The sequence below is a fragment of the Typopeltis vanoorti genome, chromosome 9 (genome assembly GCF_054136105.1).
Source record: "Typopeltis vanoorti isolate ZY-2024b chromosome 9, IOZ_Tvanoo_1.0, whole genome shotgun sequence".
In the NCBI taxonomy this organism is placed as follows: domain Eukaryota; kingdom Metazoa; phylum Arthropoda; class Arachnida; order Uropygi; family Thelyphonidae; genus Typopeltis; species Typopeltis vanoorti.
Window position 1 is genome coordinate 121837206 of NC_143557.1, and position 14016 is coordinate 121851221.

General features: G+C 36.9%; 1 protein-coding gene across 2 annotated transcripts in view; it reads right to left on the minus strand.

The window, feature by feature from the left end:
* LOC150103481 (cleavage and polyadenylation specificity factor subunit 5-like) overlaps nt 1-14016 on the minus strand; it is a 186419-nt gene that overhangs the window by 96508 nt on the left and 75895 nt on the right. The window lies entirely within an intron of this gene.

A 14016-nucleotide genomic window follows, 5' to 3' on the forward strand; every position in this document is an offset into this window, starting at 1 on the left:
TATTTATTTCCCATATTCTTACCAGTCTTCCCATCACTTTTGTTTAGCTACTTTTACACATAGCTTAGCTTTCTTATATTTTTCTCAATATATAAGAAAATCAATATAGAATAAAATCAATATTCATAGAAAAATAATTGAGGTTAGTGTGCTTATCAGATTTAAGATGGCAATAAAGACAGCATATGAAAGCAACAGTGTAGTAAAGAAATTCAGAGTCAGTGTAGATAATAAATAAAGAATTCTAAATTTAGTAATATCCGGAATATGACACGTGCTAGAGATGCCATGAATATAATATGCATATACTACTCACCTTATGGAAAGAATTATAAAGAATTAGTCTGGGTAGTTGAGGTGACAGCAGGAAATAAAATTTAGAATCACTACTAGTACTCACTATTCAAGTTTACAGGTATAGCAAATACAACATAATTTCCAAATGTGCAATTAGCAAATCTGCAGATTTGCTAATTGCACATTTTGTAATTGATTAGTACATATTTTAAACAAAAAAAGTAATGATATGTTTTGGGGCATTTGAGAAGGTACCATGGAAGAGACTTTTTAAGTCAGAATCAGAGAAAAATTAAGAGATCTCATTAAAACCTCTACCAAAAACAAAGAGCAAGTGTCGCATTAGGTGCTGGATCTACAGTTTGAGTTTGTAAACATCAGGAATGGTGTCAGACAGGGTAGTATAGTATTTGTTATTACCAAAACTGTATAACAGTATTATGGAAGATATCGTGGAAACTATTTTAGGAGAGAAGAGAACAGATCTGAATGTCAATGAAGTCAAGATAAAAGTCTATAATATGTGAAGATGATAAAGTCATCTACTAAAGCAAAAATTACTTGCAGATAAATATAGATAAGATAACTTAAACAAAACAATAGAATATGGAATCATGATAACATGATAACATGCACAGTAATAACCAAAATACTGCACAGCTTGGATCTAATTATTGACAATAAATCTGAACAAGTTTAAAAACTGGGATGCCTCCTCATAGAAAATGTCAAGGCATCAGGAAAAAAAAAATTGCCATCAGCATTTATAACTAAGAAGAGCCTCTACTCACTAAAATAAACTAAAACAAGTATAAAAATATCCTGGATGAAAATACTAAATTCCTACATATTGACAGCATGAGGCTTCGGAAACTTGAATACTTTCCAAACATTGCATGGAAGCCTTTGAGAATGGTGCTGGAGGAGAATTGAAAAGATGAGCTAAATAAAAAAAAAAGAACAAATGCAGAAGAAAAAGCAAAACAGAACAGAAACCTTCTCAACAGTACTGAGATGAGAAAACTGAAATGGTTTGGACTTAAGACATGATTATTTAAGTAGTAGGAGAGTGAGTGAGATGTGTGTAGCAAAATAACCTCTCATGATGAGTCCTTGGAGAAAGAAGACACAAAATGAGTAATCTACTCAGAGAGTGATTAATAACATAAGACAAAACCACTTGGTGCAAGATAGTGAAAGATGCTCCAACCAATCTACAGACCTAAGGGACTCAAGATGATGAGGATGATAATAATGGTAATGCAACATTTTTTTTGAGACTGTTATTATAATTTTCTGTAAATATTATACATGTTTGTTATGCCTCCATGGATAACCAATTATTGTTTCTTTGCTTAAGCTATTTCCCTTACCAATACAACCACTTTTTTAAAAAAAAAAAATAGGATTACCATATAAAACCAAAAATGGAATTTGGCAGAATAAAAAAATAAATTAAAAAATGAAACTCCCCGTATCACTGATCACTTAAACATTAGGGAGATGACTTACTGGATTTATTTGATGATTTCAGTCGAAACTATTAGGCTATAAAGTGTTTATTCATCATATTATTGTTGTTGTTGTTTTTATTATTACAGAGACCTCCAGGGAGTCAGGGACTAATCAAGAGAGGCTCACATCACCAACACAAGATGTCACATCTATTCTTGAATTTATTCAACCATCTGTATTGTGTGAATGAATTCAAGAATTGGTATAATGGAACATTGGATGCCCTATCCCCCATCCTTCATAAAATTAAAAATGCCATCTACTGGTATACTCTATGACCATTTTAGAAGTTTTTAGATCTCTGTCATTTCACCTCTCTTCCTCCTCTTTGTGTGTGTGTATATGCTGTCCACAAGTTCTCAGTCTATCCTCAATCTACATTCCACAGTCCAGATAACATCTTTATTATTTTTCTTTCTCTGTTTCTCTCTTTCTACTGTAACCACATCACCACAGGAATTAGGAGAACAGATATGTACAAAACAGTTCATTTTCCTTTCTTTTAGTGTTACACGGTGATCAGCATTCATTTTACATTGCATAACATTGCATTTACTAAAATTGAACTGAAATCAATTTTAGATGCCTACAATTCCAGCCTATTCAAATCATTCTGCAACAGTTCAGGTGAGGTCTTAACAAAAAGTCATGTAAAGATAAAGACATGATTTTGTCCTGTAAAGAGGCAAAATGACTTCCTTATCATTACATGCCAAGTTTCATTTTATCATCAAAATTATTTCCTGAGTTAATAAATTTAGTTTAATCCTTTATCCAAGTGTGAGCAAACAAAGTTTGTGCCTGAAGGTATCTTCAGGACTGGGGTAAGGTAGTACAACAACCTATGCTATATGGCTCACAAACTTCAATTTTCTATCTACTGAAATTCCAAAATCCTTAGCTTGATCAGTTTCTTCTAGCATAATCTCACCAATATAATATGCCAATGGATATCTCATTACACTGCATAACATTGCATTTACTAAAATTGAACTGAAATCAATTTTTAGATGCCTACAATTCTAGCCTATTCAAATCATTCTGCAACTGCTGAAAGTCTGTCACATTTCTGATAATTCTGGTATTTTTTATGTCATCAGCAAACAGCAGTATTGTGTATGTCACCTGTCAAACCCTTTCCTGGCATATCATTCCGGATCCTGTATACAAAGACTGTGAATAACAATGGATTAAGGACTGATCCGTGTGGTCTACTAGTCACCTTAAATCATGTAGGCTTGCATCTTCCATACACCACTTCTTGGTTTCTGTCAGTCAGCCATCCTCTTATCCATTCTAATATTTTATAATCCAATCCCATTTTCTCAAATTTATGCAACAGTCTTCCATGTTGTATCCTATCAAAAACCTTAGAAGAGTCAAAAGGTATCATGTGTATCCATTCTCTTTGTGGCAGGATCAAAACTTATGGTTTTCATCCTGCCATTTCTGATTATTACCAGATTCCTTTCTGTTCATTCATTGCATGTAGCTTTAGATGGCTACTCTCAGAGTTTTCCCATCCATGCTGGAGTACTCCAAGGCTTTTTACCCTCACTCATGTTCTCTTTCTTCTATATATCAATATCTGTCTCACTAACATTCCTCCATTTCTGAGCTTTTTCAATAGCCTCCAGAACTATTAATTTAAAAGGACTGCAAATAGAGAACAAATAAAAAACTCGTTATTTATATATATATATATATATATACACACAAACACACATACAGGAGATAGTTTGCTTAATTCATTTTTTAACTTGATGTATAGAAACGTAAGACATGATAATTAATAAATAACATAAAACAGATTACTTACATATATATTGTTATTACCTTATTTACTTGAATATAACTCTCATTTTTTTCCTCAAAATTAAAGTTAAAAAAATCATGGTGCAAGATATATGTGAGGATTTTCAGAAACTAAAGTTTTTCAGGAAATAAACTAAATTGATGTTTATAATTAAATCCTCAGTATTCATTATAATTTATAATTGCTTCCATTATTTATGAAATAAATGCATTTAATGGAAGTTTATTTTGCACTTGGTTAGACTACAATAAATTTAGTTTAATCCTTTATCCAAGTGTGAGCAAACAAAGTTTGAGGTGCAAACTTTGTTTGCTCACACTTGGATAAAGGATTAAACTAGATTTATTATAGTCTAACCAAGTGCAAAATAAACTTCCAACATCTTTCTCTAAATCCAGAGTAATTTAATAATAAGGTGGTACACCAGTTGGCAACTCATATAGGTAAATATGACCTCTCTATTGCTTCTGCCTTAGTGTCACAACCTCTGGGTCTGCCTCCCACTGACGATACCTCAATAAAGGTCGAAACTGGTCTGGGCAGTGGCCCCTTCCCTCAATGCATAGCATTATACATGTCCACAAGGACATGTGCTTTGCATGGTGGGAGATACTGAGACAAGGAGTGATGAGAGCTTGGTCCACCTTTGCTCCGAGTTGCACCACCTTGCTATAGTCCTGAAGATATTTTCAGGTGCAAACTTTGTTTGCTCACACTTGGATAAAGGATTAAACTAAATTTATTAAATGTATTAAATCTTAATCATCAACATTATTTATGCGATTGGCCACTCACTTTCATCATGCAATATATTTGAATCTTTAGCGACAATGCTTCCGTAAATTAAAACAAACATTCATCTACTGAAATAACATCATCTTTGCTCTCATCCAGGGCATTAGAGATGGCATTCCTTAAATAAACTCTTGGCAATTATTTCTGGTAAAATCATCCCCTCCATACAGAACCTAAACTTCACTTCATTCACTGCTCTACCCCCACACAATCCAAGATCGAGTAGAAGTCAATGCTCTTACTCCCACATTTCCTCTACTGGTTGCTTTCATCACTATGCATATGATTGGTGCAGTATTAACAAAAGATCACGCAACTCAACAACAAAGGCAAGATGACGATTGTTAAGTTGAAATGCTGATTCTCTTCAACTGAATTTCAAAATATCTGAACCTCTGCCATAATGTCTTAAAATTTTTTTCGTGTGCAAGGTATATGCGAAACTTTAATTTCTTTCTACATAAAGTAAAATCAGGGGTGCAAGATATACGTGAGGGCGAGTTATATTTGAGTACATAAGGTAGCATAAAATTTTCGCCCTCAAGCATCTTGAGTATGACTTCTAAATTAGACAAAAAGAACAGAAACCAGAATACTCAACTATGTCTCATGCAAACTGCACATACATGCTGTAGAGCATCATGGTCTAATTATATTAAAGTTCTAGTAAAAATAACTTGGACATGATTTAATAACAAATAAAAAATATAATTAATATTAAAAATATAAAAAATAAATAATTATTATTTTTATGGTTATTTCCAAGAAATAATACATACATATAACAAATAATTAAATTTAAGTTATTTTGAGAATTTGCGAAGAACTATTTCCCATAAATGAGATAATTTAAGTCCATTTTTATTTAGATTCAGTTGATGAGGCAAGGTCTCACAACTCTCTTTGTATAGATATTCCAGAAGATTATTACTTTTATGGAGAATCTTAATTTTCTTCCAAACAATGCAATATCTGGTGGTGATGACATGCTCACAAGTAGTGATTGCTCACGGCACACGACTGCTGATCCTATTACTATTACTATTATTACGGGCAACTCCAGGGAGTCATTAGACTCATCGAGGGAGGCCCCAAATCATATTCATCACAACTATTTGACATTCATACAGTATCTATCATACCTCGCCTTAAACTCATTCACTGTCACAGCATCCACCACAGACTCAGGGAGCACATTCCACTCATTCACTACTCTAAAAGTAAAGAACTCAGCTCGAACACCTTTACTAACCACACTTTTGCCCAGTTTCCATGGATGTCCCCTAGTCCTCCCACAACCAGCCCTGTTCTCAAAAATATCTTCTGAATTAATTTTATAGAAACCCTTCAGTAATTTGAATGTCTCAATCATATCTCCCCTCCTCCGCCTATCAACCAATTTGTGCAACCCACAAATCCTCAACCTGTTCTCATACGGTTCATTCCACAGACCTGCTATCATCTTGGTCACTCGCCTCTGGATCCTCTCCACCTCCTCCCCATCAAGAAGAAACCTAGGTGACCAAATCTGAGCACAGTAGTCGAGATGGGGTCTTATCAAGGCTCGATACAGAGGAACAATAACATGCTTGTCTCTGCTTGTCAACGTATTCTTCAGCAACCAAGTGATTTGATGAGCTGATTTGGCCACTTTTGCAATGTGTCCCCTAAATTTCAATTCCTTATCCACCAACACTCCTAAATCTCGTGCCTCATCAATTTCCTGGAGCACGGTTCCATCAATGCAGTAAACTGCCGCCAATCTTTTCACCCCAAAATGCATAACCTTACATTTTGCCACATTAAATTGACATCCATTCTCCTTAGCCCAGACCTCCAATCTATCCAAATCATCCTGCAAAATTTTGACGTCATCTGCATTCACTATTGCCCTACCCAACTTCGCATCAACCGCAAACAAATGAACTGCTGTTCCTCTCAGATCCTTTCCTATATCATTTATGAACAAATTAAACAGCAGTGGTCCAAGAACAGATCCTTGTGGCACACCACTAGTCACAGGCTGTCTTGTGGACTCTACTCCTCTACGACTCTACTGAGTAAACCACTCTCTGATATCTCTCCGTCAACCACCCTCCTATCCATCTCACCAACCCTATGTCCATTCCCATATGCTGCAATTTACTGATTAGAATTCCATGTCGTATCCTGTCAAAGGCCTTAGCAAGGTCCAGTAGAATCACTGTAAACCCATTACCCTTATCCAGTTCAGCCGTCACTGTGTCATAATACGTGAGCAAGTTATTGAGGCATGACCTACCCTTCACAAAACCATGCTGTCCCCGATACAGTATCCCATTTTCTTCTATCCAATCTTGTATTTTCCTCTTGACTATTTTCTCTAAGACCTTGATAATGATTCCTGTTATGCTGATTGGCCAGTAATTTTCAACAGCAGCCTTGGAACTACCTTTGTGCAGTGGAACTATTTTCCCCTCTTTCCACCCCCTTGGGACTGACCCAGTCCTGAGGCTCAAATTAAACAAAATGGTCAAGGGCACTGACAATTCTTTGGCCGCTTCACTTACGACACGAGCTGGTATACTATCCAATCCCACAGATGTATTGACATTGAGGTTCTGTAATAGACTAGTTACCTACTTCATTCATCACAATTCCAGTATAAGCTGTTGGTTCTTCCATTCCTGCGAAGTCACCACCTGGATGATATACTCTTGCAAAGTGCTCGCTAAGTAATTCCACAATATCGACTGATTCGGTTACCTCCCAACCCTCAGCATTTTTTAAGATCATTCCACCATGAGCATTTTTCCTTTTACTTGCAACATATTGAAAAAACTGTTTGGGATTCTCTTTAGCCTGCGTGGCCAATTTCCTTTCGTAATCTGCATTTGCTTTTCTTACCACCCTTGTTATCATCCTGGCCTGAGCTTTATACTGTTCCTGCACCTGATGGTCACCCTTCTCCTTAAATTCCCTCCACAATTGTTTCTTTTTTTGCAGCTCAAGCTTAATAGTGTTATTCATCCATTTCACCTCTACTTGATTTATTATTCGGACTCTTGGTATACAGTCAACCATTGCCTCCTGCAAACAGTTCTTAACCACCTCCCATGCACTATCAACATCCAGCCCTTGCAGTTTTACATGCCATAGCACACACCTAAGCTTGTCATACCTACCACCCCGGTAATTCCACATGTACCCCGTCTTAATCGTAAATTCCACTCCTTTAGCCACCTCCCAAGTCATGACCTTATGGTCATTCTCACCAATTGGTGGCAACATGGTCATGTTCATTACAGCCACATTCTCGGTTGCAATTACTAGGTCCAGAACTCTCTGCCCCCTGGTATTTTCCAATACATGTTGCCGTAGATAGTTGTCCCTTAATAACTGCATAAAATCCAATTCCTTCCTCCCATGTGCCCTCTCCTCTTTCCAGTCAATGTTACCATAATTGAAATCACCCATAATAATTACCCTCCTTTCGCTCATTTCTTCTATTTGCTTATGCATACTATCCCCACCATCCACTCCATCACCCGGTCTATAGCAGCACCCAATTGTATATTTTGTTCTGCTAGATTCTATCTCACACCAAACAGCCTCAAATGTGCTTTTTTCCCCATCATGCAGTTCAACTTCTATACTCCTTGGCTGCAGCTCATCAGCTATCATCAATAACACTCCTCCACATAGCCTTTAAAGGAATGCGGAGAACCGACCAGGGCTTCTGACCTAATGTCCAATCCTCACCTTCTCGTGGTGCACCCTGTTGGGTATCTACTTTGATACTGAACGAACGAGGATGGGCTGGCAATTTGGGATTTAGCCGACCAAATTGTATTCTTATTGGTTAAACCAAAATAAAAAATGATGGTACAACATGACAAAATTTCATGCCGGCTGGGGCGTCGCCGAGTTAAACAAGGCCCCCGTTGTTTTCGCCAGGGAACCAGGGCGAACAGCGAAAAGTCAGCTACTGGAACAAATCTGAAAACAAACCCCAACTCAACATCACCAGAGTTAAAGATCGGTACTATCAATGTAAGAAGCCTGAATGGCAAAGAAATGGAGCTAGCTGAGGAATTAGATAAGTACCAGATCGACATAATAGGGGTGACTGAAACAAAAAAGACCAAAACTGGTGAGATCTTTCTGAGCAATAAATACAAAATGTTATATTCAGGCAATAACAATCAAGGAAAAGAAGGAGTAGCCATAGTATTCAACACAAAATACGAGGCTAATCTTCTTGAATGGCAGTCAGTCTCAAGTAGAGTAATGTGGGCAAATATGAGAATGGGGAACTGGACAATGAGACTTATTTGTGCCTATGGTCCCACAGAAGGTTCTACTAAGGTAGAAGTGGAGGAATTTTTTGAGGCTTTAGAAAAAGCAACTGACACAATGAAAAAGGAAAAGTTGGTCCTTGTTGGGGATCTAAATAGTAGAGTAGGAAATGATTGTGAGACATACAAAAATATTTTGGGAAAATTTGGAGAAAAGAGCAAAGCTAATAATAATGGCAAATATCTGTTGGATTTCTGCTCAGGACATGGACTGGTTATTACTAACACCACGTTCCAACATAAAAATGTGCACAAATTCACATGGAGAGAAGAGGCTAGGAATAAGAAAAGTCTCATTGACTATGTTATTGTTGATAGTGATGTTTTCTCCCTGGTGCAGGACACCAGAGTGTACAGAGGATTTGAAATTGGAAGTGATCACTATTTAGTCTTGAGCTGGATAAAATTGAATTTCATATTGAAAAGAATACCATGTAAGAAAGTTTTAAAGCGAATAAAAGTTGAGCAGCTCTCAGATGTAAACTGTAGACTAAAATACAGAAATATTATTGAAAAGAAAATGAAAGAGTTTGAGAACAGGAATCAAACCTTGGAGATTCAGTGGCAAACTCTGAAGGAAACATTGATTGATTCTGCCAGAGAGGCATGTGGTGAGGTTGTGTGCAAGGATAAAAAAATCAGAACTCCCTGGTGGACACAGGAAGTTAAAGAGGCAGTGAAGGAAAAGAAGAAAGCATATCAAAAGTTCCTGGCAAATAAGTCAGCTTTTACTCTTACAGAATACAGAGACAAATGTAAGAAAGCTAAACAGTGTGTAAAACTAGCTAAACAAAAGTCATGGGAGGACTTTGGCAAGAATATAGAAAATAAATATCAAGAAGGTGGCAAAATATTCTGGAGGTTGTTGAAGAAGCTTAGGAATGGAGGAAAGAGTGCTGTAAAAGGAATTAAAGATGATAAAGGTGAAATGAAAACAGGAGAAAAAGATATCCTTGAAGTATGGAGTAATTACTTTGAAAAACTGCTAAATGAAACAAGCAGTGATGACAGCACAGTGATAAAAAAACACTGACCAGGCATGCAGTCAGGAATACATATCCATACTTGAAGTAGAAAAAGCCATCAAAGGCTTGAAATGTGGAAAGGCAGCAGGAGTAGATGATATTCGACCAGAAATGCTGAAGTATGGTGGTATAAGAGTCTTACAGTGGCTGCACTGCATAGTTCAGAAAGCCTGGACAGAGGGACGAATTCCCGATGATTGGAGTAGAGCTCTCATAGTACCCATATATAAAAAGGGAAATAAAACTGAATGTGAGAATTACATAGGTATTTCCCTACTGAGTGTTCCTGGCAAGATCTATGCAAGTATACTTGAGAAACGGTTGAGAAGAATTGTGGAAGAAAAGCTTGGTGAAGAACAAGCTGGATTCAGGCCAAATAGAGGCTGTCAGGATCAGATCTTCACTTTACGACAAATAGTGGAGAAATCATGGGAATATAACAAAGATCTGTATTTAAGTTTTGTCGATTTGGAAAAGGCATATGACAAGGTGCCAACAGAGAAGCTATTCAATACGCTGCAGTTATATGGTGTCAATGGGGCATTATATCAAGCAATACTTAGATCACATTATGAAGGAATGTGGTATTAAACCTGATATCAAAATTGGAGATGTTAATGTCAGCTCTTTGCTTTATGCGAATGATGTTATACTTCTAAATAAATCCGCTACAAGTCTGCAAGATTCTCTGACTAAATTGAATAGCTGTTGTAATAGATATGGTATGAAGGTCAGCAATAAAAAGACAAAGACAATGAAAATAGGCAGAATCATTGAAAATGTCAACTGTGTTGTGAATGGAGAACCTGTGGAACAAGTAAAACATTTCAGCTACTTAGGCACAATTTTTACTGAAGATGGTAAACTAAATATAGAAATAGACAACAGAATCAGCAAAGCTGGTATTGTGGGAAGTCAATTGAATAAATTCATATGGAATAAGAAAGAAATTAGTCGGAACACTAAATTAGCTGTATACAAGACTGTGTTCAAACCAATTTTAACTTATGGATCTGAGAGCTGGGTCAGAAGTAAAACACTTGACCAAAGACTAGAGACTGCAGATATGAGAGTCCTGAGAAAGATTAGAGGCGTGAACAGATGGCATCAATGGCAATATCATATTAAAAATGAGGATATTAGGAAAGAACTTGACATTGTCAGCATCCAGGAATGCGTTAGCAGAGCTAATCTCAGATGGTATGGTAACTTAAACAGAGTTGGCAAGGAAAGATTAGCAAAACAAGTGTTCTCTGCCAGGTTGGCAGGAAAACGACCCAGAGGAAGACCAAGATATAGGTGGATTGATACGGTACAAAGTGCCTTAGACGATAGAAATATAAGATCTGATAATCTTGGAGTCTTGACAAGTAACAGACTGATTTGGAGGAAAATTGTAGATAGGAAGTTAGTAATGATGTAATTTTTTCATGTAGTACTGTCATATCCTGTACACCCCTTGAGGGTACATGTCAGGAATTTGATGATGATGATGATGATGATGTCACTCCTCAACACGCTATACCCGTCGCATTCAATCCCACTAGCTTTATCATCTTCTGTCAGCCATGTTTCACTAATACCGACAACCTGTGGCCTGGAAGTGCCAACCATGGTCAAAAACTCTTCCTTCTTGTTCCTAATACTCCTGGCATTAGTGTACATGAATCGCAGAAGCCCATTTGTCCCATCCCTACTTTGATGCCTTATACTAACTATCCCATTCTGATTTGTTGTCCGTCGTTCTCGCTCGGGCATAATATACTCATTCATACACTTAACTGCCCCCCCAAAAGTCTGCATATTTACTCCCCCCTCTTAATAAATCTAGTTTCCCTGAGTCTGTACATCCACTTCCACATCATTCATCAACACTCTTTCAAGTCTCCGTACACCAACTCCATTCAAATGCAACCCATCCATCTTATATAAGTCCTTTCGCCCATCGAACTCATTCCACACATCCACAAATTCCACACCACTCTCCATGCATAACCCACGCATAAAGTCATTGGCAATTATGGCAGTCCTTCTAAACACTTCGCTGTCATACCGCGGTAAGATACTCACCATCCTAACTCTCTCACTCTTCTCTTTTGCTACCTCAAACAACTCCCTCACATCCTCTATCATTTCCATTTTGTCCTCTTTCAAATCATTCGTTCCTGCCACGATTATCATCTCTTTCACCCTGTTTTTGCAGTCGAATAGATTCGCTGACGTCCTTTATGTTCTCACCCGGCTGGTACGACTTTGTTAAACTCTCAATTATTACGCCTCTTAATAGCAAATCTCCATACAGCACTCGCTCCTTCATTTTATTGACGTTTGCGAACATTCTATTATTTGCCGTCACAGACTTCCGCCGGTTATTTGTCGATACGTTCAACACACATTTTTCCATACGCTCCAGTTGTCTTTTAGCTCTGTGTATCGCACCATTCAAACGGGCAATTTCGCTACTCGCATTTATCTCACCATTTTCATTATCGATCAAATCATCCATTCTTTCTGTGTTTCTACCTTCATTTACATTTTCGGCGACGCTCTTACACCTATCTGGCACTACCACGCAATTCTCTAGCACACCGCCATTTTCTACATTCTGACTATCTGACTATCATATAAGTTAACGATATCACTCTCGACACACGAAACACGCTTGAAGTCCTCATTCTCTTTACACATATTAACTCCACTATCACTTTCTAACCAGATTCCCACCGCTCTTCGCAAGGCATACATCTCACAGACAGCACATTGCATAAATTCATTTACATCAAAACTCTTAAACAAACATGCCGACCTGGCCGCCATTTTTTTCTTTATCGGTGCCATGTGTACGCTATCTTTTCTTAAAAATAATAATTAAAATAACAGAAAACATGCAAAAATTGCACAGATACACCAAGAAACAAAAAGCAAACAATACTACTTAAAATTCTAGTAAAATATCTAATGTTAACACAAAATACTACTAATCTTTTCAGGAGCTCTCGACAAGCCGACAATCTAATCAGTGCGACACCAAGCGACTCCCAATTTGGCCAAAATACGATAATCCACACTGGCAAGGAATTTGATACACTCCAGAGTGGGCTAACGATAGAAGTTTATCTTTAGTTGAGCCCAGAAAAGTAGATATCTTGTTGATAGGATGTAAGGATGCTTGTAAGTCAATGGGTCTATACCTTCTGAGATGCCTTTAACATAGGGAATGGCAACATGATTGACCACCTTTGTATTGCTATTTCAATGAGAGGCGAATAACAAGGATCTGTGATTATTAATTATCTTGTTAACATACGATTCAATAAAGTCATTAGCAAGGAAAGAGGACTTGATGTCATTTATTTTTGGGAGATGGTATCCTTCACTTCTCAGTATTCCAAAAGAAAATATATACTGGACTTTACATTCATACTCTTTCATATCATCATAATTGTCAAAAATCTGACACCATTTAGACTTTAGTACATCAAGCACACTCTCTTTGCTCCACTGAATTATTGCTCTCTCAAGAAATAAATCATATCAAGTCCATCTTCCTTACTAATGGCTTTACTGAATCATATGTCAACAAGATAATAATAACAGTTTCCTTGTCATCTGCCTCTCATTGTAATAGTGATACAGAGGTGGTTGTTGTGTCATCATTCCCTATGTCAAAGGCATCTCAGAGGGTAAAGCCAAACTACTTAGACCCATTGATCTACAAGTGTCCTTCCATCCTATCATCTAGGTAGAGTTTATCTTTAGCTCAGCTAAAGATAAACTTCTGTCTTTAGCTCACGCTGGAGTGTATCAAATTCCTCACCATTGTAGATTATAGTATTTTGGCCAAACAGGTAGATTGGCAGCCGTGCATCATGATGAACATTTAAGACTACATTAAGTTCCATGAGCCAGAGCAATCAGAATTTGTGGAGCACACTATCACCACCAGACATCACATTCTTTAGAAAAAAATTAAAAAATTAAGTAATAATCTTCTTAATGAATGTAACATCTATACAGAGAGTTGTAAGACCTTGCTACATCAACTGAATGTAAATAGAAATGGACTTAAATTATCTCACTTATCATGAAATAGTTCTTCACAAATTCCAGACTAACTTAAATTTAATTATTTGTTATTTTTCATATTTAATTATATTTTTTATTTGTTATTAAATCTTGTCAAAGTTATTTTTATTAGAACATGATGCTCCACATCATGTATGTGCAGTTC